Source organism: Triticum dicoccoides, chromosome 7A (genome assembly GCF_002162155.2).
Source record: "Triticum dicoccoides isolate Atlit2015 ecotype Zavitan chromosome 7A, WEW_v2.0, whole genome shotgun sequence".
Taxonomy (NCBI): Eukaryota; Viridiplantae; Streptophyta; class Magnoliopsida; order Poales; family Poaceae; genus Triticum; species Triticum dicoccoides.
In genome coordinates, this window is record NC_041392.1 from 549,737,768 (window position 1) to 549,744,546 (window position 6,779).

The following is a 6,779-nucleotide window of genomic DNA, read 5'->3' on the forward strand; positions in this document are numbered from 1 at the left end:
ATGAAATGGAAAACAAGTAGAAAAGTAAATTAAAATGAAATAAATAGAAAAAAGAGAAAGGAAAAAAATAAAATGTAAGCAAAAATAAATGAAAAAGGAAAAAAAAAGGAGAAATGCATAGCAGTAGCGCGTTTCTGAAAACGCGCTATAGCTAACTTAGCTATAGCGTGTTTTCAGAAACGCGCTACCGTTATGTTTCACTTAACCAGCGGTTTTCCTCCCCCGACCACCACTTCTCCCCCAAATCCCTCGCCCCACTTCACCGCCGTCTCCCCAATTCGCCGTCGCCCCACTTCGCCGTTGTCTCCTGCCGGCATGGACGCCCGCAACCTCACCGTCTCCACCCGAGGCCGCCCTCATCCTCACTGCCGTCGCGCGACGCCGCCCTCAGCCTCACCGCCACCGCCCTCGACCTCATCGCCGCCCGAGCCCGCCCTCCCCATCCCTGTCTCCTTCGTCGAACACCTCCCCGGCACCGTCTCTCCCCTCTTTGTAAGCCCCCACCACTCCTCTCTCTCTGCATTTTAGAGCAAAAATTAGTAGAGCAAAAGTTAGTTTATAGCAAAAAATTTAGTTTAGAGCAAAAGATGTTAAGTAGTAGAAGTTAGAACAAAAATTAGTTTAGAGCAAAAAAATTGGTTTACAGCAAAAGTTACTTAGGGCAGTAGGGTTTAATTAGGGTTTTTTTTCCATAGATGTTTTTTAAATGAAGAAAATGTTGTAGCAGTGTGCTTGTAGTATATAGTGATACTAGTAGATGTTAATTAGGTTAGGGCAGTAGTGGTACTAGTAGATGTTAATTATATGTTTTTTAGTTAGGGCGGTAGGGTTTTGCTAGGTTAATTAGGTTAGTAGTGCTGCTGGTAGTAGTGGTAGAGTAGGTTAATTAGGTGAAGTTAAATGAATAACCTAAATGAATGAAATTAGTAGTTAACTGATTTTTTTTCTTTCATCATTATAGAGCACTAAAATTAACTGAATTTTGTTCTATTAGTAGTTAAATGAATTTTCTTCTACACTTAGTTTTTGAATTAGCTTGTGAAATTTGAACATGTATATTTGGACATGTGGTTGCTCGTGTATATTTGGACATGTGTTGCGGTGTCGAAGATGAATATTTGAACACTGTTTCCAAGGAATGAAGCAGAGTGGCCTATGTTTTGCCGGAATGTTGATTCATTTCTATTCTGGCAAATTTTAGGTGCTCGATTTGTCCACTTTTTAGCAAAGGTCATGCCGAAATTTTTCGTGAATTTCGGCATGAATTGTGCTACAAACTAAGACATATCGAGTGCCCGGAATTTGCCGCACCGGGAAGGAGTCAACGTTCCTGCAAAACATAGGCCTTTTTATGTCATTATTCATTATATTAGGTTTAGAATTAATTGACTAGATTTAATCATTGGAAACATGGCTAGCAACGATGAAGGGCAGGGTTCTGGTGATTGCGACGACGTCTTCCTGGCGGCAGACGAATTTTTGAGCCTTGTTGATGATCAACGGATGTTGTTGTTGGGCCCACCTGTCGCATCAGGGACTGATACCGACATGCATACCGGCGATGAGACTGAGACCGGTGCGGAGACTAGTGGAGCTGGTCTAGAACCGAAAGCAAAGAGGCCACGGCGCCCAAACCAGCTCATGACTACTAGACTGGTGGTCACGGAGATGGACGACGGCATTTTTGAGCCAATAGCGCCCGAGGAAGCGCGATCGTGCTACGACAATCAAATAGGCTGCATCGTACGGACAACTGCCACCATCAACGATGACAAACTACAGAAGATAGATAATATGAGGCCCTCCCTCCTAAAGAAGCTGCACCAGATATTCTTGTTCCCGGGCCGGAATGAAAAGGATTATAAAGATCCAGATAAGGACCCGGCAATGAAGAAGATAAACAAACACACCATGACCAATTTTAGCAACGCGTTGGCCGCCTGGAAAGCAAGGGTGAAACATCGGATTGTCAACAAAAAGGAACCCTACTCTGATATTGTAAAGGATAATCCTACAATCACGCAAGAGCACTTTGAAATATTTAAGGCGGCTTGCGAGGCCGAAGCTGCCAAAAAAGTCGAAGTACATGAAGGGGCTTCAACAGAGGAACATGGGGTGCCACCACCTCGGAAACCGTGGTTACGGTGGGAAGAGATCCATATGGGCCAAGGAGGACGCGGAACACGAAAGTCTGGGCATCCCAGACCCCTTGGCGGACTTCACCGTCCCATAGGAGCGTGACGTCCTCAGGGCACGTCACCATTGGGACCCAGTCAAGAAGGTTTTCAAGATGGACCCGATCACGACGGAGTCCATGAGACTGCTGGTAATTTTAGTTTCTGATCAATTCAACTGCATGTTTAGTCATATTTGTAGATGATCCTTGTTCCTTTTGTAGAGAGAGCAGCACAGGATTGCAGCCGAAAGCGACTTGCCGTCTGAGGCGTTGGCGAGGCCCAAGTGGGACACCCCATTCAACCAGGCGTTGAACATATTGAAACGACACCCGGTGGACACTCGGCCGTCGTATGGACGTGTGCACGGTGTCAGAGATGGCACCACGTGGAAGATGTGCTACCATGAGACCACGGAGGAGAGAAAGGAAAGATGGAGGTTAACTGAAGAAAACATCGACAAGAAGGTTGAGATTGTAGTTGAGAAGAAATTAGTTGAGACAGTCGCAACAGCGGTAGCTGCCGCAAAACAGGTGGTTGCAGATATGTCTAGTGCCTTGGTTCCGGCCGTTTTCAATTGGAGCAGGCAAAATCCAAAAAAAAATGCAGCGGAATTTCCCCTTGCCGACTTCTTCGGGAGTAGCTTAACTAGCATTGCACCAGCACCTGCACCTGCTCCGGCACCGGCTCCCGCACCTGCTCCGGCACCAGACGTGCTCGGCGGTGCTTCGTCTTTGGCTGAGCTTGACGCCCTCATGGTATCTGTCACACCGGCCCTCTTCAATAAATGTATAATCTCCCGTTTCCGTTGCCTTTCGGATGTCTCACGTCACAGACATGTCTTTGCAGGCCGACGTAACCCCTTGCACCATATTGTACACCATCGGTGACCAGAAGGTGGACGTGGGGAAGGCGACGATAATGAAGTCGAAAGAACCATTGTTCCACAGCCGGCCGATCCCCCCGGACGTCTTCAAGGTTTCTGTGGCCAGTTTCAAACTGGGCCATGAGAATTTGGCTCCTATGGTACTAGGGGGGATGACGACAAGACCCCACGGTGGCTTGGTGATTGCAATGGGTGGGTCCTATTGTGGCCAAAGAGTGCTTCGTCTGGAGGCGGCCGGGAGCGCACCCACGAGCATGCAATTAGGTATGAACATCAACACCCACCTACCCAATTAGCATTGGCTGTCGTGCTGGGTGATAGCAGACGGGGTGAGGAAGTGGCTCCATTAGTCGCTGGTGACGTCGCCATAGATGAGGATGAGGATGACGATGACACTCAGCAGTATCTCAATACTGGCGCCTACTCGCGATTTGAGCGTCATGAGTCGGTGCCTGAATTGCCGCCTTCGGAGGCTGAACGTATTATACCCGACCTTCTGGTAGCAAAGAAGCCTAGGAAGAGAGCGAGGAAAGGGAACCAAGATGCTTCTATGATCTAGCCGCCTCAGCAGCCTCGGGTTCAAGACCGTATAGATATCCCCGGTGCGGCAAAATGGCATATCCCCGGTCAACCAATCCTACCTAAAGCAGCGCTAGGGGCCAGATTCGGCGATCTAAGGAGACTTCATGATGATGTGCTGCGGATAGAGAAAGGCCTCATCGCCTCAAAAAATCCAGGATACCCACTCTACATGGTAAATGCTACCTCTTGAGCATGCTTTGGTTTTCCCTTGAAGAGGAAAGGGTGATGCAGCAAACTAGCGTAAGTATTTCCCTTAGTTTTTGAAAACCAAGGTATCAATCAAGTAGGAGACCACGCGCGAGTCACCTCGTACCTACACAAACAAATAAGAACCTCGCAACCAACGTGATAAAGGGGTTGTCAATCCCTTCAGGGCCACTTGCAAGAGTGAGATCTGATAGAGATAATAATAATAAGATAAATGTTTTTGATATTTTTATGATATAGATTGAAAGTAAAGATTGCAAAGTAAGATAGATTGGAAACTTGTATGATGGAAAATAGACCCGGGGGCCATAGGTTTCACTAGTGGCTTCTCTCGAGATAGCATAAGTATTACGGTGGGTGAACAAATTATTGTCGAGCAATTGATAGAATTGAGCATAGTTATGAGAATATCTAGGTATGATCATGTATATAGGCATCACGTCTGTGACAAGTAGACCGACTCCTGCCTGCATCTACTACCATTACTCCACACATCGACCGCTATCCAGCATGCATCTAGAGTATTAAGTTCAGAAGAACGGAGTAACGCCTTAAGCAAGATGACATGATGTAGAGGGATAAACTCATGCAATATGATATAAACCCCATCTTTTTATCCTCGATGGCAACAATACAATACATGTCGTTTCCCTTTCTGTCACTGGGATCGAGCACCGCAAGATTGAACCCAAAGCTAAGCACTTCTCCCATCGCAAGAAAGATCAATCTAGTAGGCCAAACCAAGCTGAAAATTTGAAGAGACTTGCAAAGATAACCAATCATACATAAAAGAATTCAGAGAAGATTCAAATATTGTTCATAGATAATCTTGATCATAAACCCACAATTCATCGGATCTCGACAAACACACCGCAAAAGAAGATTACATCGAATAGATCTCCAAGAGAATCAAGGAGAACTTTGTATTGAGATCCAAAGAGAGAGAAGAAGCCATCTAGCTAATAACTATGGACCCGAAGGTCTGAGGTAAACTACTCACACATCATCGGAGGGGCCATGGAGTTGATGTAGAGGCCCTCCGTGATCAATGCCCCCTCCGGCGGAGCTCCGGAAAAGGCACCGAGATGGGATCTCTTGGGTACATAAGGTTGCGGCGGTGGAATTAGGTTTTCGTGGTGCTCCTCGATGTTTTCAGGGTACGTAGGTAAATATAGGAAGAAGAAGTAGGTCGGTTGAGTCATGAGGGGCCCACGAGGGTGGAGGGCGCGCCCAGGGGGTAGGCACGCCCCCTGCCTCATGGCCTCCTCATTGGTTGCTTGACGTCCACTCCAAGTCCTCTGGATCACGTTTGTTCCAAAAATCACGCTCCCGAAGGTTTCATTCCACTTGGACTCCGTTTGATATTCTTTTTCTGCGAAACACTGAAATAGGAAAAAAAACAACGATTTGGGCTGGGCCTCCGGTTAATAGGTTAGTCCAAAAATAATATAAAAGTGTATAAATAAGCCCATTAAACATCCAAAACAGAATATATAATAGCATTGAGCAATAAAAAATTATAGATACGTTGGAGACGTATCAAGCATCCCCAAGCTTAATTCTTGCTCGTCCTTGAGTAGGTAAATGATAAAAATAGAATTTTTGATGTGGAATGCTTCCTAACATATTTCTCAATGTAATTTTTCTTTATTGTGGCATGAATTTTCAGATCCAAAAGATTCAAGATAAAAGTTTAATATTGACATAAAAATAATAATACTTCAAGCATACTAACTAAGCCATCATGTCTTCTCAAAATAACAGGGCCAAAGAAAGTTCATCCCTACAAAATCATATAGTTTGGTCATGCTCCATTTTCGTCACACAAGAATGCTCTCATCATGCACAACACCGATGACAAGCCAAGCAATTGTTTCATACTTTAGTAATCTCAAACTTTTTTCAACTTTCACGTAATACATGAGCGTGAGCCATGGATATAGCACTATGGGTGGAATAGAATATAATGAAGGGGGTTATGTGAAGAAGACAAAAATGAGAAAGTCTCACATTGACGCAGCTAATCAATGGGCTAGGGAGATGCCCATCAATTGATGTCAATTCAAGGAGTAGGGATTGCCATGCAATAGATGCACTAGAGCTATAAATGTATGAAAGCTCAACAAAAGAAACTAAGTGGGTGTGCATCCAACTTGCTTGCTCACAAAGACCTAGGGCACTTGAGGAGGCCCATTGTTGGAATACACAAGCCAAGTTCCATAATGAAAAATTCCCACTAGTATATGAAGATGACAAAACAAGAGACTCTCTATCATAAAGATCATGGTGCTACTTTGAAGCACAAGTGTGGAAAAAAAGATAGTAGCATTGCCCCTTTTTATTTTTATTTATTTTTTTGGGCCTTCTTTTTTTATTTTATTTGGCATTTCTCTTTTTTTGGGACAATGCTCTATTAATGATGATCATCACACTTCTATTTATTTAATTAAAACTCAATGATTACAACTCGATACTAGAACAAGATATGACTCTATATGAATGCCTCCGATGGTGTACAGGGATGTGCAATGACTCATGAGTGACATGTATGAAAGAATTATGAACTGTGGCTTTGCCACAAATACGATGTCAACTACATGATCATGTAAGGCAATATGACAATGATGATGCGTGTCATAATAAACAGAATGGTGGAAAGTTGCATGGCAATATATCTCGGAATGGCTATGGAAATGCCATAATAGGTAGGTATGGTGGCTGTTTTGAGGAAGATATAAGGAGGTTTATGTGTGATAGAGCGTATCGTATCACGGGGTTTGGATGCACCAGCGAAGTTTGCACCAACTCTCAAGGTGAGAAAGGGCAATGCACGATACCGAAGAGGCTAGAAATGATGGAAGGGTGGGAGTGCGTATAATCCATGGACTCAACATTGGTCATGAAGAACTCACATACTTATTGCAGAAATC